The 25,515-nt window shown below is 44.9% G+C and overlaps 1 long non-coding RNA gene across 1 annotated transcript; it reads right to left on the reverse strand.

The window, feature by feature from the left end:
- Positions 1-26: 26 nt before the first annotated feature.
- Positions 27-18,109, reverse strand: LOC147700497 (uncharacterized). Its single transcript, XR_015297383.1, has 3 exons — positions 17,972-18,109; positions 15,443-15,545; positions 27-153 (listed from the first exon to the last, which is right to left on the reverse strand). It is a non-coding gene; the product is annotated as an uncharacterized LOC147700497 (long non-coding RNA).
- Positions 18,110-25,515: the final 7,406 nt, after the last annotated feature.

A 25,515-nucleotide genomic window follows, 5' to 3' on the forward strand; every position in this document is an offset into this window, starting at 1 on the left:
GTGTCTGATATGTAAGATGTTGTATTATTTTTATTAGAGTCACAGAAAATTGATGTGGTCTTTTTTTTCATCCCTTAAAGTGCCAGCAGTGTTAGTGTTTCACAGAATTTAACATAATTTCAGGTGTTGATTTGCAGCTCACACTTCGATCACCTATTAAAGTAAAGAGAGAGTAACATTAGTAGTTTTTTCACCATTATGTGCACAAGACAGAGAATGTCTCAGTGGAAGTACAGTGACGGATATGCTCTTTCAAGCAGCTAATGTAATGGCTTACAGTAGGTATGTTGGCTGGAAGACTGCATGGGTGGGAAAGAGAAAAGGATATTTTTGGTACAGTAATTGCGTTCCTACAGAGAACCATCATTTAAACATACAGTGGAAACCAAAAATTGTCTGTGTTCCCTACGATGTTCTTCTGGGTAAAATTACAAATGAAGGTCATATGTTAACGTAGTTAGTAGAAGCGTTAACATTACTTAATGTAACTCAGAAAACTTGTGGATTGAATCATTAGATTCTAATCATGGGGTATTCAAATGGCCAAATTTTCCTTTACCAGAGCAGCATCTCTCAGTGTCACACAATTTGATCGTAGATTCTAGTGAACTTGATATCTCATTTTCTACAGACCCGAAGTAGTTGAATCAACTACCTAAGTGGAATAAGCTATCTTGGTCATAAAGATTAAAGTCAGAGCTTAATGAGAAATACACTTTTATTCTAATATAATTGACATTATTTTCAAAACTTAGTTGAACAATAACAGCATCTTCTACAGAACATGCAATATTGAACTCTTAGATGCATTAAATGTTGTGAGAAGCACTTAAATTAATTGTACTTGAAAGGGGGAGAGGCTGAATTGGATTTCCGACTATTCAAACCTGAGGTATTGTATAGTCATTGTATGAGCCGAGTGAGAAATTAACTTTTTAAAAATGAGATATTGAAGACAATACCGTTAATACATATGAACAGATTATATAGACCCATCATGTTCTTAGTGTTGTTATCAAAATTCTTAGAAGCAATAATATACCTAATAAAAAATTATACAACCATTACAAAAGATCTCGGCAGAGCCATAATCACCTGTGTCAAAATTTAAGTGGCTATTTTAAAGTTTGTTGGAACAAGTTATCTGCCATAAATCGCTACTTCACTTCCCCGCCAAACTTGTCGTTCCCCGGCCTCAGTCAGCAGTAGGGGAACTGTAGTTTCCATCGAAAGACTTTCAGTTGGCTCTGACATTGAAAACCCATCCCTCTGATACACATCTGCAACACGGCTGCTAGGTCATAATCACTGTCATAGAAAGAACTAACAGTCTCTTTAAAGTAGAATATACCAGATGCTGTGTCTTCATTATTGACACCATTCAGGGATAGGGAAAGGTCTCCTAGTTATTTAGTTGTCTTTTGCAAAACTGATGGGAGGTGTGGATGTCTTGAGCTGTGTAAGAGGATGGAGGGAAAGGTTGTACCTTTTGAGAGAGAGTCCATGCTGTAAATAATAGGTGTTAATATTATTAGATTTAATGATATTTGGATGAATGATAAAAGTCTGGCTTGGCCCTGCCAGTATTCGAAAGTCTAATTTAGGGCATGATATGGTTGTGAAATTGCATCCAAAGGTAAGGCAGATACACTGTTGTCATAGATGAATTACAGGTCACTAGGTAGAAAGAGCCTGAGAGCGTAATGGAGACACAAGGTAATGGCAGAGCAGCCGGGAGTGAAGGAGGCGATGTAAACTTCCATACCAGATTTTGCTCTCATCTGCACAAATTGGTCTGCCATCAGACATCCTGAGCCAGAGCCTCCCGCCATGTTCAGGTGAGCACGCTCGCCTAAATATGAAAATATGACATCAGGGTGAAATCTTTGTTAATAAATCGGTCCCTGAGCCCAACTCTTTTTAACCTGTATGTCTTCCCAGTGGGTACCATTGTAGAGAGCCAGGGCTTTGCATAGTGTCGTATGCCGACGACACGCAGCTAGTCATCTCCCTATCACGCGCGCCCGGTCTTGCTGCAGAGAAATTTAGAGTTTGCATGCAGGAGTTGGTAGCCTGGATGTCTGCCAACTGCCTAAAGTTAAACAGCAGCAAGACGGAGGTGCTCGTGGTAGGGAACGGCCCGTCGGTGTGGTCATCGGCATGGTGGCCACCCTGTCTGGGGATGACACCTACACCATGTCAAGAAGCCAAAAATCTTGGGGTTTGGCTTGATGCTGACCTCACATTCGGACCCCAGATTAGCCGTAGGATGTTTCGGTGTCCTAAAAATCCTGCGGAAGATCCTGGAATTGCTTCCGGTGGAGGCCCGTAGGACGCTGGTGCATGCCCTGGTAACGGCGAGACTGGACTACGGCAATTTGCTATATCTGGGGGCGACGGGAAAGAACATCAGTCGTCTCCAGGTATTGCAGAATGCCACGGCCCGTTTGGTCTTGATATTACCACGTAGATCGGCCTCGGGGAGAGCGCTCCAGGCACTTCATTTTCTCCCAGTGAGAAGCAGGATCGAGTATAAGGCATTGTGTACATGCCACCGCATTTTGTACGGTAAGGCGCCAATGCCGCTGCGGGACCTGATTTCTCGCTATGAGCCATCTCGTGCTCTGCTCTCCACAGGAGGGGGGCTATTGAAAGTCCCCAAAGTAAGAAAGGCTCGGATGGGGGGCAGGTCCTTCCGGTATCTGGCAGCTAGAGGCTGGAATGGACTGCCGTCGGAGCTGCGTCAGGAGCCATCCGAATCCAGATTCAGGGGGAAACTTAAAACCTATCTCTTCATCCGCTAGACTTGCACTGCTTCTGGCCACCTGATTCTGTCACTTCCACTTGTCACAGCGCGGGGACACGCCGGTGCGCGTAACCAGGCGCTCTACAAATCTCCCTATTATTATTATTATTATTATTATTTTAAAAATGCATTTTTATTTAATATATTTAATAAAACATTTTTTTCTAAATTATGTTCATTGAGATGTACCACTTTTTAATTGTGTTCTAAAATTAGAATAAATATATAAAATTCATTTTAAATAATATTAAACATAAAATTATTTTTCCTATTTTCTAAAATGTATAATTAAATTATTTTACTTTCCCCAATACTTAACTATAGGGAGATCTCTGCCCCTACGAGTGGGAACGTACCAGTCAAATCTTGGCACTCATAAATTATGTTCCTGCTCTTGAATTCAGGGTGTGGAAACATGAATGCCTCTTTGAGCCTTATTACGAGTTTGACAGTCCATGGACCGCCATACCCGTGGTCGCAGTCCGATCACAGCGAGCTTGGCAGTCCAACTGCCGTATTACGAGAGGGGCGGTTTGGCTTAACAAAGACCAAGGCCAAATCACCGACACGGCCAGCTAACTGCTGCAGCTGCAGTCAGGGACAAGCAGCTGCCATGTGGCGGTACTGAGGTATTCCACCACTGTCTGTATTATGAGCTGGCTTTCCAACTGCAGCAGTGGGACCTCCAGCTTCAAGTCGGCAAAAACTAAGGATTTGGGGCGTATACTCACCCCTTTTCTGTCCTTCCCATCAGCATTCAGCGCGAATTCCTTTTTTCCAGGTCCCCCATTCACAGCAGATTTCGACCCTGTTTGCTGCAATATACAGGTGAGTCCTTTTTGTACCATATGAATGAAATGAAATGAAATGAAATGAAATGAAAAAGAAATTTCTAAAGCGCACTGCGGCCAAGCGGCTTCCTGGCGCTGGGGAACACAACAGATTCTACAGAGGGTCCCATGAGAGGTTAGTCGGGAAAAGCCTGAAGAAAAAGAAAAGTTTTAAGGGCTTTGCGAAAGTGGGAAAAAATGGGGATAGAGCGGATGGAGAGAGGGAGATTGTTCCAGATCTGGGGGGCCAGGACAGAGAAGCGGGTGCCCCCGGTTCGGGTTTTGCGGAAGCGTGGAACATGAAGGAGAGAAAGAGAAGAAGAGCGGAGAGAGCGGCTGGGAGCATGAGAGGAGATAAGGGAGTTAATGAAAAGCGGGGCAGAACGAGCGTGCGCTCGGAAAGCCAGACATGCTAATTTAAACCGGGACCTGAAAAGAACCGGGAGCCAATGGAGGGATTTGAGGGCTGGGGTGATGTGGGAGGATTTGGGAAGACAAAGAATAAGACGGGCCGCCTGGTTTTGGATGGCCTGGAGACGGCGAGTTTCGTAGGCAGGGATGCCTACGTACAGGCCGTTGCCATAATCCAGGCGGGATGTAATAAGGGCCGTGATGATGGTTTTGAGGGCATCAACAGAAAAGAAACGGGAGATCTTGCGAATGAGGCGGAGGGAAGAAAAACAAGAAGACACAACGGAACTGATTTGGGCGTGGATGGATAGATCATTGCTGATCTTGATGCCCAAAGTCCGGACTGAGGGGACAGGAGAGGGGGGGGACCAAAAGACAGGGGCCAATGAGCAGAGGACCAGGGATTAGATGAGCCGCCGGTAAGGACAAGCTCGGTTTTATCGGGATTGAGCTTCAAATGATTGAAGCTCATCCACTGGGAGATGAAAAGAAGAGTAGAACAGAATTTAGGAAGAGAGTCAGCTGGAGAGGAAAGATCGAAGACGAGCTGGAGGTCGTCAGCGTAATTATACACAGAGACCCCCAGCTCGAGAAGAGAGGAGATGAGGGGACGGATGTAAAGATTGAAGAGGAGAGGGGAAAGGGAAGAACCCTGAGGGACCCCACAGGTAACCGGGAGTGGGGGAGCAGAAAAATCAGAAAGGTGGACTGCCTGTGACCTGCCTTGGAGGAAGGACGCGATCCAGGAGAAGGCAGTGCCTTGGATGCCCGCTGCGCTGACACGGTCGAGAAGGATGGCATGATCGACAGTATCAAACGCAGCGGACAAGTCCAAAAGGACCAAGGCCTGGGGGAGGTTGTTATCGGCCTTGCCCTTAAGTTCATCAAGGACCGCGAGGACCACTCCCTCAGTGGAGTGGCCAGGACGAAAACCCGCCTGGTGGGAGGCCAGAAGATGATTCTCCTCAATGTAGGCGGAGAGGCAGGATGTTACGTAGCTTTCAAGAATCTTCCCTAGGTAGGGGAGAAGGGAAATCGGCCTGAAGTTAGATGGAAGGGAGGGATTGAGGCCAGCCTTTTTCAAAATAGGAAAAACAATAGCAGATTTAAAAGAGGGAGGAACACAACCCGAGACCAAAGAAGTGTTGAGAAAAGTGAGGGGGGGGCCAGACAGCTAGTGTAAAGAGTTCTAAGGATCCGTGCAGGGGCACAATCTGCAGGAGAGCCCGACTTGACCTTGACGAGCAGGTCAAGGAAAAGCTCAGGAGAAATGGGTTCAAAATGATCCAAAACAGAAGAAGATAGGTAAGAATGATCAGGCAGAGCAGGAGGGGACACAATGGGAATATTGGCTTTAATGGTGATAATTTTATTGATAAAATAATCGTTCAAAGAATGACAGAGGGATTGAGAAGGAGCAGGGGAGAGACAAGCACGATGGGAGGTAGCAAGACTGTGAACAAGTGAAAAAATCTCACGGGACTTGTTGGCTGACAGGGCCACACGCTCATTGAAGTATTTGGATTTGGCCGCTAGAATGGCTTTTTTGTAGGTATTAAGGAGGGCTTTGTATTTAAGACGGAGGGTAGGGCAGTAGTTTATGTTTATGTTTATGTTTATTAAAACTTTTGTAGCGCGCTCTGTTACCACGGGGTATCCTGGCGCGGTGAGTGAAATTTGAAAAGCGGAAGAACTGAAAACAGAGTCAGGGGGAACTACTAGTAAGGGGCATTAAACAGATGGGTTTTGAGATCTTTTTTAAACAAAGCAATGGTTGGCGAGGCTCTGAGAGAAAAAGGGAGAGCATTCCAGGCAGCGGCAGCTTTGACTGAAATGGATTGTCCTCCTATGCGAACATATTTGAATTTGGGGGTAGTTAAAAAACACAGGTTGGCCGATCGAAGGGCACGGGTTGGAGCGTAAAATGAAAACCTTTTCTGCAGGTATGTTGGTCCCTGGCCGTGGACTGCTCTGAAAGCCAACACAAGAATTTTGAATAAAATTCGATGAGGGACTGGTAGCGACGCCAATGACGCTCCGAGCGCCTGAGCTCTAATTTCAGGGATTTAAGGTCACTCGAAAACCACTTGTGAGCGTCATGGGGGCGGGCCGATTTAATTTGTTTGAGAGGAGCGACCTGGTCGCAAGCAGAAGAAAGCCAGGTGTTAATGGCGTGCGCCTGACTTTCCAGAGATAGGTGGGTCAGGGTAGGAGCGGATGAAGACAATAAAGATGAAAGGTTATTAAGATCAGTCTTGTTCCAGCTACGGGCCAAGATGTTTTTAGGCAAGGGAGCTTTCTCAACATGACCTAGATGAATAGAAAAGGAGATCATGGAGTGGTCCGACCAAACACAAGGTAAAATAGAAGTGGGCGAGAGTTGACAGCGTAAGGACCAAATTTGGTCTAAAATGTGACCATGAATGTGGGTAGGGGCCAAAACATGAGGTAGGAAATTAAAACACTGAAGTGTGGCAGAGAAATCTTTGGAAGAGGAATCTTCCCTCGGATCACCCGGCCAAAAGTTGAAGTCACCGAGCAGGAGCAGCGAGGAATTATTTACCGCGAAAGTGGCCAGAAGATCCTGCAAGGTGGACACAAATGAAGGCATGCTTTGGGGTGGGCGGTACACGAGGACCACCGTGAGGGGTACCGGAAGATTGAGAGAGCGCGCCACCAAGAAGTCAACACTGGATATGCGGGGGTGAGGAAGCAGCTGAAATTTCATAGAAGAGCGAATTATCATCGCCACACCCCCTCCAGTTTTTCCGTCAGGGCGGTCAGCACGAAGGGCATAGTGGGTACTAGGAAGAATAGCAAGAAGGTCAGGGAGTGAGTCGGAGGAAAACCAGGTTTCGGTGAGGAAAAGAAAATCCGGGGAGTCAGTATCCAAGAGATTGAAAAGGGCAGTTTGATTTTTGGTGGCGGAACGGGTATTAAGAAGGATAGCAGAGGCGGCTGGGGGACCAGAAATGATGCCAGTGGCAGAGGGCATAGAAGAGGTGGATGGTGAGGGAATGAGAGAAGCCGGGGAAGGACAGGGAAAGTGGGGAGCATGAATACCATACGAGGATAGGTGTTGAACTGCAGAAGGAGAGAGAGGAGCAGAGACAGAGAAGACAGTAGCTGGGCAGAGGTGTACGACAAAGGAAGGGCAGGGTCTATGGCCCTTGGTCCCGGCCCGTCGCGGACGGGCGCAGACGGGCTTAACTTAGGCGCAACTTCGGCGCGCCTTCGTCGCGCCCGCTGCGCTCGTCCGCTGCGCTGCCGGGACTGGCCCACCATTATGTGGGGACACATGAGAGGGAGTGGCTAGGGGGGAGGGGCCCAAACGCTGCAACGCTGACCCAGAGCCGCCCAAGATGGAATCTCGCCCGTCTCAGGAGACGATCAGCGGGAGGCGCTCTGGATGGCGTGCAGAAGGGAAAGAATGGAGGCTGCTAATAAGTGGTTTGCTGCCGTGCGCGGAAGTCCAGAGCGCAGCTGGTGGCAGAACAAGCGCTGACCAGGAAGGTGAGGGCTTTAAAAGAAACGTTGCTCCCGGCGAAGCCTCGGGAGTTCTGAAGGCTGATGTGTGTAAGGCGCGATGACCAGCGAGCGCCTGAAGTACTTGTCTTGGGGGGAGGGGCCCAAACGCTGCAACGCTGACCCAGAGCCGCCCAAGATGGAATCTCGCCTGTCTCAGGAGACGATCAGCGGGAGGCGCTCTGGGTGGCGTGCAGAAGGGAAAGAATGGAGGCTGCTAATAAGTGGTTTGCTGCCGTGCGCGGAAGTCCAGAGCGCAGCTGGTGGCAGAACAAGCGCTGACCAGGAAGGTTAGGGCTTTAAAAGAAACGTTGCTCCCGGCGAAGCCTCGGGAGTTCTGAAGGCTGATGTGTGTAAGGCGCGATGACCAGCGAGCGCCTGAAGTACTTGTCTTGGGGGGAGGGGCCCAAACGCTGCAACGCTGACCCAGAGCCGCCCAAGATGGAATCTCGCCCGTCTCAGGAGACGATCAGCGGGAGGCGCTCTGGGTGGCGTGCAGAAGGGAAAGAATGGAGGCTGCTAATAAGTGGTTTGCTGCCGTGCGCGGAAGTCCAGAGCGCAGCTGGTGGCAGAACAAGCGCTGACCAGGAAGGTGAGGGCTTTAAAAGAAACGTTGCTCCCGGCGAAGCCTCGGGAGTTCTGAAGGCTGATGTGTGTAAGGCGCGATGACCAGCGAGCGCCTGAAGTACTTGTCTTGGGGGGAGGGGCCCAAACGCTGCAACGCTGACCCAGAGCCGCCCAAGATGGAATCTCGCCCGTCTCAGGAGACGATCAGCGGGAGGCGCTCTGGGTGGCGTGCAGAAGGGAAAGAATGGAGGCTGCTAATAAGTGGTTTGCTGCCGTGCGCGGAAGTCCAGAGCGCAGCTGGTGGCAGAACAAGCGCTGACCAGGAAGGTGAGGGCTTTAAAAGAAACGTTACTCCCGGCGAAGCCTCGGGAGTTCTGAAGGCTCTTGCCACATATGGGTCACACTACGGCAAAGCGCATGTGGTATTCTTCCACATGTATCATGCGTGTGCCCCGTGTTTAATGTCTTGCAGGCCTTGCTGACCAGTGACATATGCAGGAACTTGATAACTACATTATACAATGCGGGGCAGGCAGACAGGTCAGTGATCCTAGACATGCCACTGGAGAGGTGGAATACGATGTTGGACCAACCACTGGAGCCGATGGGCTGGACTTTCTGCTGGGTACTTAGATCTAACAGTAATTTGTATATCGTCCATTTTAAGTATCTACAACAAATTTCCAACGAAGCACCAGCATTCATCAACAAACTCATAACCTTCCACCAATCAACCAGACACCAATGATCCATCTCCCTCTTCCCCGTAGAAAACCCCCCAAATCTGCCAAAACAACAGCGGAGGACTCTTCTTCTCACACCTGGCGGCCAAAGCCTGGAGCGACCTTCCCATGCAACGCAGAACCACCTGGTAGCTCCGGGAATTAAGGAAGGGACTCATTTACCTATAGATGCCTTAGGGAGGGTAAGGAAGTTTATTTGAATGGTGAAGACTGCACTTAAAAACCAGATCACTCATTGATGTGCAGACATATCCAATTGCATGGCTCTTGTAACCAGAATGAGCCGAATTTAGCCTGTATTTTGAAAGGTACACCTATGCCTGCAATTGTGCCCACATTCACATTACTGGCAAACAGGAGTTATTTATTTTTAAACAATGAAGATTGCTGTGGGCTATTAAAAGGAATTGCTTATGTAGTTACAGTCAGTGAATGTGTGGTTTGCTGTAAGAATGTACTGTATCCACCCCCGCATGGGAAGCTTGATGTTTCCATCTGGCCCATGATTCCGACCTTGAAAGCAGAGTTCAACAAGATGAGTCGCATAAGAGCTCTATTGAAAGAAGTTGCCTTCACATCTGCTCGTGAGACATTCGTCCTTCATGTGGCTAACACCCGCACAGAGGTGCATGCTTTATTAAATACTGACTTGCCTTTGCATTTCAGTGAATTAATTCACACAATCTTCAATGCATCCCCCACAACAGGGCTGGCCCACTTTTTTAAAGTTATAAACAGTGGCCTTGTGACTTCCTTTCAAACTATATTCGGTGTCTTCCCTGCTTTTTTCATTCGATCTTTTCCAGCCTATTTGGTGGATTTCCCTTACTACTGGCTCTGGCTGCAGACGTTCTTTTGCTGTTGTGTTTGATTCAAAATGGATGCACATCCTGTGTTTCGAGACGAGCTGTCAAATCTGGCATTGTTTCGCAACCGAATGCTTGAGTACTATGGAGCGCTGCCTCTTGCAACCTTGAGTGCAGCTTATGGATTATCGTTTCGATTTTCCTATTTTACATGTGTCCAGCCTGTCTTTCATTGCCGGAGTTGCGATTTTGACTGGGCCCTGGATTTGTGTCTCTGCAATACGGTGCCTCCCGATGTGGATTATAATCAGCTTATGAGCCCCTTAGTTGCTCATGAATTGCTTTGTTCTGATGGAGGGATTATGGCCTTTGCAGCGATGCATGGAATACTGGGTCGTTGGAATGTGTTCGCAGTGGCGCAAGATTTCTTGGCATACAGCTTCATTGAGAACCCACCGAGTTGTCCTCTGATGGTCCTAGAGGCTCCGGTAATTGAAGAGCATGTATGTTCTTTCCCATTAAATTGGATGGCTGAATTATTTTCAGATGGGAACAGTGACTTCCTGTTGGTGGCTGTTGCTGCACATTTTGCATATTCATTGTTAGGATGAGATATGTCATCGCTTCTCTCTCTCCCATAACCAAGGTAATTTATTGGACATCGAACATTTTTCATTTTTTTTCAGGGCCTCCATAAAAAAATTCTCTGCCCCAGGCCTATTGACTTTGCTAAGGCCAATGACTCAATTTGTTGGATTCGCATTCACTTTTGTCTATGTGGATTTTTAAAGACAACATTTTTTCTTTTTCTTTTTTACCTTGTGCAAATTTGAGCTGACTGTCGTTCTTGAACTCTGCATTCCAAAAATGTGCCCCTTATCTTATCTTATCCGTGCTCGTATCAAGGGAGGGTGTCATATAGATATGCTTTGCCTTCACACTGTGTTAAGTTAGCAGGAGCTTATTAGAAGTTTAAACGCCATTTTTCCTTTCTGCTGCTTCTGCACATGGCACGTATTGTTATTAGAGCTTTGAGCCTAGTAGAATATTTGGCTTCACATGAGAATAATATGCTTTTCTATTGTATCAGCTTTGCTTGGTAAGCTTTGTCTGAACAGTGAGTGCCGAGGCCTTCAAGGTTATTTCAACACAGTGGTTGTTGTTCAGTCTGATCAGCGCACGTTCTAGACATAACATATATGCAGCTGTGGCCAACTCTGGCTTTAAGCGCGTTTAATATTGCACTGCGCAGAGCATGCACACACACTTGATGAATATTCGCATGCAGAGAGCTGGTGGAAGATGATGTGATCCCTTTCCACTAAGATCAGAGGTATGGGGCCGCCCTTCTAAAACCCAAAGAGACCTTCTTTAGATATAATATAATATACTAGCTAGGGAGGGTGAGAATTAGGTGCCATTTAGCCTTCTTCCCTTTAGCATTTTAACATGCTTTCTCCCTTTGTATTTTATGGACTAGTAACTATGCTGATAACATTGTTGCTTATAATATGTTTGCTTGTATTAGCTAAGATACTGCGCTTGAGAACACGGCATTAGGAATAAACATTTCAAACTTGCATGTGTCTTCATTGACTCCTGGTTCTGGATTGATATGTTAGTATAACGAAAGAGTGTTCATGTGTTCCACGTTACCGGAGGGGTTCTAAGTCCATGTTCTGGGTTGTCTAATCATTGGGGGTCGGTAAGAACCAATGAGACACTGATTGCTAGTCTGGTAGGGGATTTTGGATACTGAGGTGAGTTTTGGTACACCCTCATTCACTGAGGTTCTAGGTCTCTATGCACAGTTCTGTGTAGGAGCAGAATTCCTGCAACACTGGCTGTTTGAATCAACAGTTCATCACTAAACAATTAACAACACCAGTGCCGAGACCCACATGGGTGATTTGCTGCGCTCTATAAATGCTTGCTTAATTGACTGACTATACACCTGTCAAATTGTGCAGATGTAGTTTGAGGGAAGATGCGAAACGTGATTGCGGTGGAGTGCTGGACGCAGATTTCCTGCATCTGCCCTGTGTCCTCCGGTCCGGAACTTCTGGTCTCATGTTACAGAAGCCCTGACCACTATGGGGCTGGAGATGGTGGACTGTACTCCCCGTATGTGTTTGATGAGACTAATCAAAGACTTACAGCCGACCAATAAGACGCTTTGTGGTTGTGGATTAGCTGTTTGCAAGGCGGAGAGCTGCCCTGGATTGGGACACTTGGGCTATACCCACCAAAAGGCAGTGGCTTCGGATCTCGCATACTGCAGGGAACAGTTGGAAGTGTAAGCAGAAGAGCTACCAGCACCATCATGGCTGAAAGACATTTGGGGCACCCTAAAGGCCTATTTTCTCTCTGCTCTGGAAGGACCGTAGGAGGAGATATCATTGGGGTGGTAGCCTTCAATATCTGCTTGTGTTTCATCTTTTGTTTTGCTTTCCATTACTAATCCATACAACTGTGGAAGTGATGCTGTACAGGGAATGCTTCTATACTTCAAGATCAGGGCAGTGATGGTCGCTATATTGCTGTCAGTTTTGCATTTTTCTTCAAATTCAAATAAAAAGAAAAAACTAAATAAATGTATCATGCATGTGTGCATTCAACACATATGCAGTCGAAATGTTCACACAGGCATTGATGCATGTGGTAAAGTACTTACCACCACCACAAGATCTCCACAGCCACACTGCGGCCCCGTGGTAAACTCGCGGCGTTTGGAGCGGCCAACTCATAATAAGGCCCTTTATGGTAAATTTACACTTCTAAATGCTGAATAGACAAAATAAGTAAATGTATTACAAAGTGGAAGTGTAAATTTAAGCTTGTAGATTTACTCATCTCTAAATTTACTTTGTGATTAGCCCCCTGGTACCACACCTTATTCATTACTTCGGCCAGAATGACTCGGGTGGGTAGGTAGGTACTGGTTTTCTGGCTGCAGAAGCTGTAATCTGTGTTTACTAGGGGAGTTGTTTGAGAGAGGGCAGTTACAGGACGTCACTCCTTTTAAAGAGACAGTTGACTTAGAGAAAGGGCAGCAAGAGAGAAGACCCTTGTAGAACTGGCAACATCAGCTAAATTGTCTGCTTTACATAAAGGATACCTAACAAGCACTTCCCAGGAAGTAATGTATCTATGTCAGGTCAAATCCCATGATTAATGGGTGGGATTTATGCTTGAAGGGGTGTACTTATCCGCACATGGTGTTCCGGAGACTGTACCTCCCAACAATGATATCTAGAAGCGTGATGTCTCTAATGCCGCTGGCAGTCAAGCCAATTAGAGCTCATACTTGGAAAATCCCTGACCCGCATCCAGTTGTATAATGGTGGTCCAGCTGTGGAAACACTGACTGCCATAGTACAAAATTAAAACCTGGGTTTCATTCTACAGATACGTAAAGGTTGTTAGCAGTGTAAGAAAGAACTCAATATTTATGCCTACAATAATTTGCCAATCGAATGTGTAAGAAATGATTTCCTTTCTCAGCTTAACAGATGAGGGAAACCAATTTTGATCAAGCTGTGAAATTGTTGGCAAGGTTGTTTTGTTGTTTATGTACCAAAGTTCCCATGAGTTGCAACTTTGCCTGGTGTTGTTTCAATCACTGGTTTAGCAAGCTGCGGTGTATTGTTTACTTGCCACTGAAAAACACGGCTGCATATATTGTTTGATATTATATTGCAAGAGCTCTGTGCCACGTAAAGCCTAATTAAAGACATTTTACCAAGATATAATTCTGCTGAAATAAATACCACACTTGAAGAAACATTATTTTTGGTGATTAAAACCCATTTACCTCACAATGTAGAACGAAGCCTGTCTTTTTTTGTAAAGTCTTGCTTGTCTGTTGTCTGAATTATAAATGTTCACCTGGAACCCTTCACTGCAAGTTTCTGCTGTGCAAATGCTCAGAGCACAAAGCAGCAGCTTTCTTAAGCAGCGCCCATCACAAGCAATCCCACATTAATGAGAACCATTCAGGGTGGACAGGATTTCTCCTGCGTCATCGTGTCTGGGAGGCTGGAAGCGGGTGGGGTGCCTTTGGCTGAGCAACAGGATGAAGTTTTTTTTTACTTGGAGGACTGAGAGAGGCAACAAAAATACCAAGTTTGTCTAATTGTTGGAATAATGAAAGGTGAAGGATGCCAAACTCTCTAGTGCAGATACTCAGCATGCAGCCTGGGGAAGCAGAGAATTTGTGTCCACTTTTTTCTTTGTCTGGATATTTTTTCAGGACTTGTTCATAAAAGCCCTGAGATGCTAAACACAGGGAAAGGTAATATTTCTGTATCACATCGATGAAGTGAAGAGACACTGGTTTTTGTTGGGAAAGGAGGCTTGAGGGCTACACTGTGCAGGTTTGCTGGAAATGACCGTCTTATGTGTGGTGTACCCCCTGATTTTTGCTTTGACAGTTTTCATGGGCTACAGAACTCTGCACTCTTTATCAGTAGTATAGAGATTCTTATGACTCTTTACACATGATAAAATGGGTACACCCCTGACGGGCATATTTAATTTTCCTTTAAGTCACTAGTGTATGGTACCAAGTGTCCAGTACCTGTACATTAAATGCTGCCAGTAGGGACTGCAGTTGCAACGTAAAGCATGTCTCCAGGCCTACCACTGCAGCCTTGTTGTGTAGATTTAAACTGCAAAGTCGACCTGTCAAAATGAACCCTTTTGAAAGGAAAAACATTACTTTTAAATATTAACAAGTCACCCCTAAGTAGGCCTTATAGTCCAAAAGGCTTAAAAGTAGGACACGTAAAAGTTTCAAGTTCAACATGTCCTTACATAGGGGAAAAACAAAAAGCTATTTTCACTGTAGCAAGGAGGCTGGTCACTAGGCAAGCATCGAGTTACATTATTCAATTTAATATTGAAATTTCAGTTTAGAAACAGCTAGAAAAATAATTAAAAGGGCCCTTTTAACACTTATTGAAATTTCTATTTAATGGTAAAATGTAATTTTATATAAGTATTGTAAATATACACTACTCCTGGTGGTGCGATACAAGCAGTACAGTGGCCTGGCCCGGTACACCAAGCTACATATGATCAGAAAGAAACCTGAATAAGTAAAATGTGGTTAAGGGAACACGTAAAACAGTGCCGATTGTGTAGCAGCTTGCACAAACCGTGCTAATGCCCCGGAGGAAGTGCTGCAACTGTCATTCACTAGAGTTCACAGTCTCCACAGGCGCTTTGCATTCCTCACAGGGTAAACCCGGCTGCTTCTACACTGGGACTCCAGGCGCTACCAAAAGAACTCACGGGCAACGCTGAGTGGCCTGAAAGCAATGACTGCCCCATTCCAACCACACACATTTCTTTATTCCGAGACCAGCCTTGACATGACAAAGTACTGTGAAACGTTCCATCTCTCACTTTAATAAATGCGCAGTCCTATAATTCATTATCTCTAGATTGTTTGTTTATTTATTTTCCATATGTGCATCGATTTTAATGTGTCACTGAATTTCCGTCTTTGCACACATAGTCCTAAGAGGCGGAACGCCCAGTAACATTGAAAAGCTCATCTGCACAGCTCGCCTGACTCTCAGTCCACATTATAAAATGTATCAACACTCATCATGATTGGGACAGCATACAGGAGCTACCTTGCACTGTTCACGGGTGTCAAAAGACCTGTGATAAATCTATATTGACCACATACTGATTAAAGCACATACAACGACCTCTGACCTCATGGGAAATGAAGGCTTGACTTACGTTTGAAGAAGAATGGACTCTCTTTGCAGCCTAGAACATTTGTCCTGTACGGTCTCTTGCACCCAATGCAGGTCAGGCCTCTGTTCCTTTTCAATGTTTATTTCTGAAAATCACATTATTTCCAAAAAGTATAGGTATTAAAATAGCCATTTATCCATCTTATTTCATCATATGTAAAAAAAAAATCAAAGATGTTAAAACATCAATCATACTATATAGACAAAAAATATTAACACACAGCGCACTAACCACAAGTACATTCTATATTGAAGGCAGTCTCTGCAAATTCAGAGTGTTCCTTCCTCGTGTCTGTTCCATTGGCTGTAGCCAAGTATTTCTTATCTTGCACATGAAAAGACAACACTTGAAACTTGAATCTTCAATAACATAACAATTTAGACACAGTTTTGAGCTTCTCTGCCCCAACCACTTGTAAAATTTGCTAAAAGGCTGGGTATACTCTGGCTATACATCGCCTTGAGGGCAGCACGGAAACAGCAATTATAATCTAAATATGGCTTAAAACAGGTCCATATGAAAAGATTATATACATAGCCTGTCATTTAAATTTTGCCAATATCCTAGAATATCTAAAACACATTGGACACTATTTTGTCAGATAGAATCGCATTCACTCTGTGTTCAATCAATGTTCAACCATGGGACACAATGCGAGTTAGAACAATCCTTCAATCACTTAAAAGCTTCTTGACAACCTCATGCAGCGTGTTAGTCATCCAGTTTTAGGGCACCACTCCAATCATATACAATCAGTTCAAATTTCTCAGAGTCCAAATCCAAATTTAGAAGTCTCGATATTTTCTCAGTTCGTTTTTTATTTTCTTATACTCAAAAGAATCATCAGCCAACGCGTTTCGTTCTGACCACCAGAACTTCTTTAGGGAGTGTGCGATTGTAGAAAACACCAACAGTGAGTACCACTGATAAGTTTTAGGATCCTTCCAAATAACAAAATAAATCCAATTAGGATATCTGGATAAGTCTAACTGGCTGGCTTATTCTTCGCACAGCAGTTAGTAACAGAGGTTGGTCGACAAATATTATAGTTCAAAAGTAGGACCTGAGAATCTCAGCAGAAAGCCTTTTTAAAGGGCATTGGTGTTTATTTTCTCGGATATTCCCAATATGTATCCGACCCAGTTTATTCCAGGTTCGTAATCCCAGTCAGATATGCGATGGGAAATGTTACCACTGCGACTCGGCCATATCCGCCACAGTCCGTAAACAGGCTCTCAAAGCGCAACCGATTTCAGTCACGTCCCCTCATGCAGCGTCATCGGCCCGCATTCTTAACTTAAAAACGTGAGACGCATAGGGCGGCCACTCGACCCACACGGATTAAAACCAGCACCTTCCTAAAAGGATCTGGATATTTTATGCAAACAAATCATGAAGTAGTAGTGTCAGGGCCCTTCTGCTTCTCCGTAGTGCGGCCCCACAGAGTGCAGCAGCACAGGCTTTTTTACTCTAAATGTCTCCAGCGGCCCCATACCCACTATATATCAAGACCTGATAAGGTGTAAGCTGGGCTGGAAGTAACAATAATAAAGCTTCCTCAAAAGCTGCTGGTAAAACATGCAGGCCGTTTGGGTCCTGGCCATACAGTGTCCTCTGCATGTGAAGCACACTGGGAGCTGGGAAGCACACCCAGAGGCCACAATATTGTTAACATGTCCTCACCGTGATGCGATTATTAAAAAGATGAACTAGGACTGGGCCATAAAGGCATCTTCCTCGTTACTTTCACTTTCGATCCGCTGTGGGCCGCAGCCATGTCCCCTGAGCAGGGGCCTCCTCTCCACCTCCCTGCTAGAGATGCACCTGTGTGCTCTGAGGCAGCACCTCTCACCAGTGCAGCGAGTCAGGGCGCTGCACAGCCCACAGATGAGAGCAGGAAGGAGGAGAGAGAAGGAGGGACAGGACACCATGCAGAAGACACGCATTTACACACATGTACACACACGAACACACATGTACGTTATGTTATGTTAGGTGAAACTTCTTAAGCGCACTAACACCAGAGGTTTCCTGGCGCTACACCCATGTAGACACACATGTAGACACGCATGTACACACATATAGACACACACGAACACACATGTACACACACGTACACCCATGTAGACACACATGTACACACATATGTACACACATGTAGACACACATGTACACACGTGCACACACATGTACGCACATGTTCACATGCATGTAGACACACATGCACACACATGTACAGGCATGTAGACACACATGAACACACATGTACAGGCATGTAGACACACATGTACATACATGTAGACACACAAGTACACACGCATGTACATATATGTAGACACACATGTACACACATGAACAGACATGTAGACACGCATGTACACACATGTAGACACACATGTACACACACACATGTACATACATGTAGACACGCATGTATCTTCACACGCCTCACCCCAGGCTGCGGCTAAGGGGCCGGAGAAGGCCCGACCCCCCACCCCCTCTCCCACTCACAGCCTCCTGATGGGGCATCTGTCTGCGTGGAGCGACACTGGATCCCTCCGGGGATCACCCCGGGGCTGAGGATCCGTCCGGAGAGGGATCTGCGGATCTCACTCAACCGTCCCCTGGAGGGAGCTCACCTCCTCCTCGGTGCAGAAGGGGACGGACTCTCGCCGAGTTACCGCGCATGCGCAGATAATGGGACACTACTCACCAGGACCTGAGCAGGCACACGCTGCGCAGGAGACGCTCTGCGCATGCTTAGAAGATGATATACTGCTCTTTGGAGTCTGCGCAAGTGTAGATCTGCCTGAGACACGTCATGCGCATGCTAGGAAGATATGCTACTAATCAAGGCCTAACACAACACTGCGCATGCTCCTGCAGGGAGACACTATACCCCTCAGCCTGTCAAATGAAGGTCCTATAAATCCTCAATCTTTGAAGAGCATCTAAAGCCAAAATATGTCTTCAGGTGATCGTTTACACAGGAGACCACATCTGGAGTCAATCATCTGAATTGCAGCCGCGTAGAATAACCTCAGTTTTCTTTCTGTTAATTGTATAGCGCCTCCGCTCTGACATCCAATGAGCGAAGTCCCCTCGGTGCCCCCAGGGGCTGATTTAATGCAAAAACCTTTTGATTCAAGATGCAGGCACCGTGAGGAATGTGTAAAATAAACAACCCCCTTTCTTGAGTTATTGAAACAACTGCATTTGTTTCCACATTCATCTCCCGGATCTGATACCAACAGACGGCCATTGATTCTCAGGAGTGTGTATGTTCCGAGGAGCTGTTTGCCAACGCGTGTAACAGCATCAACGCGAGGGATTCGGGATATGGATACTAAGGCTTATTGAAAACCCTATTTTACCACCCATGTGTCAGATGTAACTCCAAGGAGACGCCTCGTGCTGTTTTCTGGCCGGATGAGGGTGTTGGGCGCAGAGAATCACCAGCAGCTGACCGGCCCAGCCTCGCAGCGCTGTTCTTACAGGCCTGGGGCCTTTACAAGAGCTGAGAAGGAACGAAACACGCCCCACGGACCTGGCTCTGTAACGTGATACAGACAGGCTCCGCTTCAACAGGCAAGGAAGCCTGTCTGATATCAAAGTAACACAGTTACATGGAAAATGAGTAAAGTCTAACGAGCAGAGTCCCCTCCTTACATGCACCCTAGCGGCCCATTTAATGCAACATAGTTTTTACGACCTGCAGGCAGCGAGAAATGTGTAAATAATAAACTGATTCCTTTCTTCATTTATTGAAACAACTGCATTTGTTGTCACACTTATCTCCCACATAATTCCAACAAACGACATTTAAAAAAAATCTGCATACAAACATACGGCAATTGTTCTTCAGGACTATATATTTCCGAAGAAATATTTACCAACGCATCTAAGAGTTTTAAAGTGAGGGTTTCAGGATATCGCACTACGGTTGATTCAAACGTTACTTTTCATATTCACATCTAAGTACAGTTTTAAAGGGGTGCTGTGCGGAGACTCCTCTTGCCAAGCTGGACAGCTAAGTCTGTCCCAGTCTCAAAGCACTGGTCTTTTACAGGCCAGCGCGAGACCAAAGTGTTACCACATTGGCCTTCACAAGACATGATCAGGTCGATCTCTGTGACTTACCAACCTACAGCAGGACTCCCTTCCGCGGCAATGTCATTGGCGCGGCCGAGGGTCACATTTACTGCAACTGTTGAGTCAGCTGGACCTGCAGCAGGGGAGGCCGGAGGGGCAAAGGCAGCGCTGCCTGCGAGCAGTGATCATGATGTTGTATTTGAATTTTCCGCAAAGAAGGCCAGCGCCTCGGCCTACTGCCCCCACAAGTGAACTCTGGAAGCAGGATGTGACGTCGGGTCCCAGCGGAGGTGAAGTCAGCGTTTCATAACCTGGCTGGCGGTGTCATTGAGCTCTACCTCGACCTGACTCATCAGATAACCGCGCCGCAAATCAACTCCGAGGCCAGAATTCAACTAATGATACATTGTGGCATTAAGCAGCAATATGAGTGCCCCAAGCCTGTCAGAGTAGCACACACACGCCACGGAACGCCACTAGCTGCCCAGTGACTCCACAGTTTAATTTGGCAGCAGAGTTCTTAATAAAACAGCATGTCTTCCAGCCGAGGCGCTATGAATTATGCTTGACAATGCATTTCAGTTCAGTGATGCGGAGCACCACACTGAAATGCGTTAGTGTCACGTCTGATGCGTGATACTTGGCAGGACTGCCTCATACACTGAAAAAAACTCTCAAAGGCTTTTTTTTAATGCAGGTTTATATAACACAAACTCGACCCGAAGGTATTGGAGCGCTTTACATGACGACCGTATTTACATGACACATTCAGCCACAGGGAGATTAAGTGATTTGCCCAGAATCACAGGATGTGGATGCGACCCCAAGGCTCGAACTCTGGTTTCCAGCACCAGAGTCGACAGTTTAAGCCGACGGACCACATCTTTCTCCTGCAAGTATCTATATTCTATCAAAAGACGATGTTATATCATCAACATATACTTTTATTTTCCCCATCTGCGCAATAGGAAAACAAATATCTCTGTCTTCCCTAATCCAATCGCCATTGGCTCAATAAAGCAAACAGGACTGGGTATGCAACGATGAACGTGCAATCTACCCACCTCAATAGCATTAACTGTGATACTGGCTTCAGCATTCTGATACATCTTATCTATCAACCTCTTGATCTGTTAGGGAACCCCAAACTTGGTTAAAATATAAAAGAACATTTCCCAGACCACAATGTTAAATGCCCTTTCTGTATCTAATATGAGAACTATGGCAGAAGTATTAGCTGAAAAATAGCCTCGGCTCAATAATGCGTATTTGTACCCAGCTGACACCCGACAATAAAACTATTCTGGTCCTGATGAATCCATTTTGCCCTCCAACATTGCATTGGATACAAGAAAAGATAGTCTGCTAACAATTCCCAAAATTATTTTTAAAATTCTGCAGAGAAGCCATCAGGGTCATAAACCTAACACTTTGGAACACTCATAGCCATCTCAACCAGCTCCTCTTTGGAAAAAAGGGCGGACAATATTTTCCACATCTTCCTCAGTTAGAGTCGGGATATCGAGCCCCGCTAATAAATTACCTAGAACATCTTTATTGATCACTTGATTCTGACCATACACCTGACTATAATGTTCAAGCGGAATTTCACCCAATGTCTCCTGCTTCTTGCACCAAACCCCAGAAATTGGGCTCTTTAAAGAATACTTGCAGCTTGTTTTCGTGCCTGCCTGACTAAAAATCACTTGTGAAATTACTTTCCTCAAATACATCATACATATGAACACAATTAGATGCCCCATACTTAGTAATGTTATGTTATGTTAGTATGAATTTGTAGAGCACACATTCACCCCAAGGTTTCTTGGCGCTGTGTACTGCTGGGGAACCTGTGAGATGGCCCCTATTGGGCATCCCCAAGGTGAAGCCAGGCATCCCCGGCAGCGAGGGGGCCGTTGTGGAGATTAAGCAAGCTATTGCCCAGAGTTGCAGCGTGGGACCCATGGTTAGAGAGGCACCAAGGCGAGATTTATCGAGTCCGCTGACATTGGTTCCGTACCCTGCTGCATCGGGAATCGAACCCTGGTCCCGGGCCGACCTCTGCTTCTGAATGGTTTTTAGATGTCAATCTAAGTGGGCGCACTGCCAGTATGGAAGCACTGTTAGAGGTAGTATGTGGTGCAACTAGGTGAGTAGAAAACCATGTAACCACCCAATGGAGATGTCAGCAAGCTGAACAAGTCCTGTAGTTAATGGTGAGACGTACCCTATGCACACACTCAGTGATATTAAAGACGTTGGTCAATGTATGAATTCTTAATAGTTACACAAATATACAGAGGAACACCAGTAAAAAACAAAGATATCAATTGAACAGTAATAACAGGTAAATATGATGACAAGAGAGAATCTTAGTGTCCTTGTTTAATTATCAAAGCTTGACAACAACCAGCCGACACGTGTTTCATCGCATCACGTGAATCTTCAGGGCTGGAAATAATACAGAAAAAAGCTTTATGTGGACAGTATACATGTACAATCGGATAAAAACTATCATGGTTCACTCGTGACCGGCGTCAAAGACAAGGTTCAAGCCATATCCTGTCATGCATAGATCAACAATCCTGAGAAGGTATGTGGAAGACATCCTTAAGTGCAGTGAACATGAGAGGAAGGATAATAGGAGCCCGTGGTTATGCCGTATTAACCATATCAATATGGTGATGTCATACCAGCAGCTAGTGCTATAGAGAAATGTCATGCATATATGCACACCCGCAGACTTGTGATCGGCATGTGTGCGGTGTTCAGTGAATCTGTGCTTAGATCGTCATACAGTGAGAATGAGCACTCTTATTAGTGACCTAAGTGACATGCGTGAAGAATATGAACCGTGAACAGATATATATGGACCGACACATACCTCTAGGTGGCTGTACTTAAGCCAATCGGTCTAGATAATTAAAAATTTAAGCGAGAAAGAAGAAGGAAAAGGGGAGAGACAAAAGGGGGGAGAGTGAGTATCTGACGGTTGAGAAAAGCTCAGTTGTTCAAATACTTAATGAATAAATAAAAGGGCCTGGTGAGCTAATCAATACTCAGGCTTGGTAAGGAAAGACAGACGCTCACCGCTCTTCCGGTGATAATTCCGACCCGGAAGGGCCCAAGACCAGCAATTGTTCCAATATTCGATGGTTATAAAAAGACTGGAACAAGGTGAAAAAGAACATACATATTAGGTGAGAAAATGTAGCCAAGTACTGCTACTCACTCACAGAAGGGATTCCTAACGGTAATTCATGCAATATGGAGAGCAAACTAACTAATTCCTGTGTTAGATATGTTCTCAAAGTCTGAATAAAGTCCCATGGGCTAAGTTTAATAGTAAATTACGATTCATGATTTAGAGACCCAAGTGGGTCCCATGTCGATCAGCTCAATATCCATGATAAATCACTGCATAACGTAACAAGCTGTTATAGTTGACAAAGATTTATTATCTTTATGTTGAGAACTGAAAAGAACTAGAGAAAATTATGTATTGCTTTTATAAAATGTTGCATCATTACGTAGGCAAAAAAACATTTTATTATAAGAGATAATCATGAAGGGAGTGAAAGCATAAAGACCTGAAAAGTTATATTCAGGCCAGTGATGGTCGTTAGGTGGATCAAGCGAGAAATGGATTTATATCGGAAATGCTTGACCCTCCAGGTAAGTAAGTACTAAGGTTTCACTAAAGCAATTGTCAAGACCCCAAATTGAATGGACCTACGCAGTAGTAAGATAAACATGCGATTAAAGAAAAAAGTTTTATTGTGAAGTACCTTTAGGCGAAATGCGCTTTAAAATCACCCAGGAGATAGAGTATAGGCACAGTTGAACAGGTAAAAACCGTATCTATAAGTATGTAGAGAGAAAATTTAGATCGAACAAATTGTGTAAAGTAAGTGATGTACTTCTCCAAAACATATGATGCGACCACCATCCCTGCTTACCGGGTAGGTTTGCAGTATGTAGATAAGCAATAGAGGTGGCTCTATGCTCACGAGATAAAAGATTATCTGAAAAACAGTAATGTAAACACAAGCCGTTTAAGCTAAGTTTACAGCTAGTCTAGTGAAATCATATATCCATATTAAAAAAACGCTACGTTCTAAACTGTTCAAGCAACTCACATTTAGCCGTCTTCGTCGACTCGTTTCTTCCGGGTCGCCGCGTTCCTAGTGTGGACACGTGACCCGGAAGCAGCTAAATAGTTATATAGGCCTGCCCCTCATGACGTACTCGTAACAGCTAGACCGTTTTCTAAAACGGCGTTAAACCGGAAGTGAGGCGTGTGTGTATCATATCCTAAGGTGGGTCTTAACCCCCCCGTACACCATTTAAGATACGGATTCTCGCAAAAGTTAGTTGTTAGACTTGTGTGGAACATAGTTATGCTAAGAAATGATCGACCATCCAAATCACACGTAATTAACAAAGAATCGGATCAGTAAAAACCACACGTGTCAAAACGGAGCAGTGAAAACACTCCAATGGTATTTAAAGGCAGTGCATACATACGTTGTGATGTGAGCACTGGGTGATTCACCTACGGACCTGTGTGAATCCCTTATGGCGTCAAATATAACTTGCATGCACGAAAATGCAGGATAAAGACGGTGTTTAGATGTTTTCCCAACCTCTCTTACAGTATATTGCATTTCTAATCATTACGTAGTAAACCTTCATAACGATGAAAGTCATTGCTGTTGTCTGAGACTGTTGGTTACATTCTTGTTTGTTTTGCAGAAAACATGATTATTAATGAGTGGTAGACATTAATTGAGATAGTTAAGTAAACACGACATTCTGTAGATATTCTTATAAACAACATACCAAATAAACAATAAACCAACTTTAAACACTTTCTCATATGGTTTGGTTGCTGTTTATGTTAAAGGTATGTCAGTGTATGGTCAATGTAACTAGACAATAAGTTAGTCACCTAGAAAGAATTGAAGTTCAGAGTCAAAGTTAAGTCCTAGACCCACTGCATGCATTTTCATGATCCACATTGCTTCCGAGCGTCTAAGCTTAAGTTCCCTGTTTCCCCCTCTGACACCCAAGTTGATTGTGTCGATGCCAAAAAAGGAGATAACTCTGTCACTATCAGAGTGTTGGCATCCTGCTACACGTAAGGCCACAGGATACCTAGGGTCTTGTTTCAATATCGCTCTTATGTGTTCTGAAATTCTGTCTTTAAGGGGCCGTATCGTACTTCCTATGTACTGCTTACCACACTTGCATTCTATGATATACACCACGTATTTGGTCATACAATTGATGTTGGTGTTAATCGTGAAAGTATCTCCCTTGGGATTAGAACATTTCTTGGTGTTATGTTTGGCCCATCTACACATTGCGCAGAAACCGCATTTGTAGAATCCCATACTGCGTGCAGAAAGCCAATTGGTTGCGCTCAAGCCATGTGGTACAGTGGGACTGAGTCTGTTTCTAAGGGAGTTGCCCTTTCTAAAACAGATCTGTGGTCTGTTTGTGACGTATGGAAGTAGAGTTTTTTCAGTCTTCAATATTCCCCAATGTTTGGTCATACTTTTTCTTAGTGTATGATGAAATGAATTGAATTCAGTGACCAACCTAATTGTTTTGTCTGTAGATTGAGATTGTCTTGTGGGTTGTAAAGTATCAATTCGATTGGCCTTGGCTATTCTTGATTCAGCTTTTTTAATGGTGTTGTTCGAATATCCTCTTTTGAAGAACCTATTCTTCATGTTATGTATACAGTCTCTAAATTCTGTTTCTTCACTACAAATCCTTCTAGCTCTCAGAAATTCCCCATATGGTTTGGAATTTATCTGGTGCGGAGGATGTGAACTGGAAGCATGTAAAACTGAGTTACATGAGGTAGACTTCCTGAAGAGTTTGCTGTGCAGAGTATCATTTACCACATAAAACTCAATGTCTAAAAACTCAATTTTGGTTAGACTATATTCATC

Source organism: Lissotriton vulgaris, chromosome 7, assembly GCF_964263255.1.
Source record: "Lissotriton vulgaris chromosome 7, aLisVul1.2, whole genome shotgun sequence".
Classification (NCBI taxonomy): domain Eukaryota; kingdom Metazoa; phylum Chordata; class Amphibia; order Caudata; family Salamandridae; genus Lissotriton; species Lissotriton vulgaris.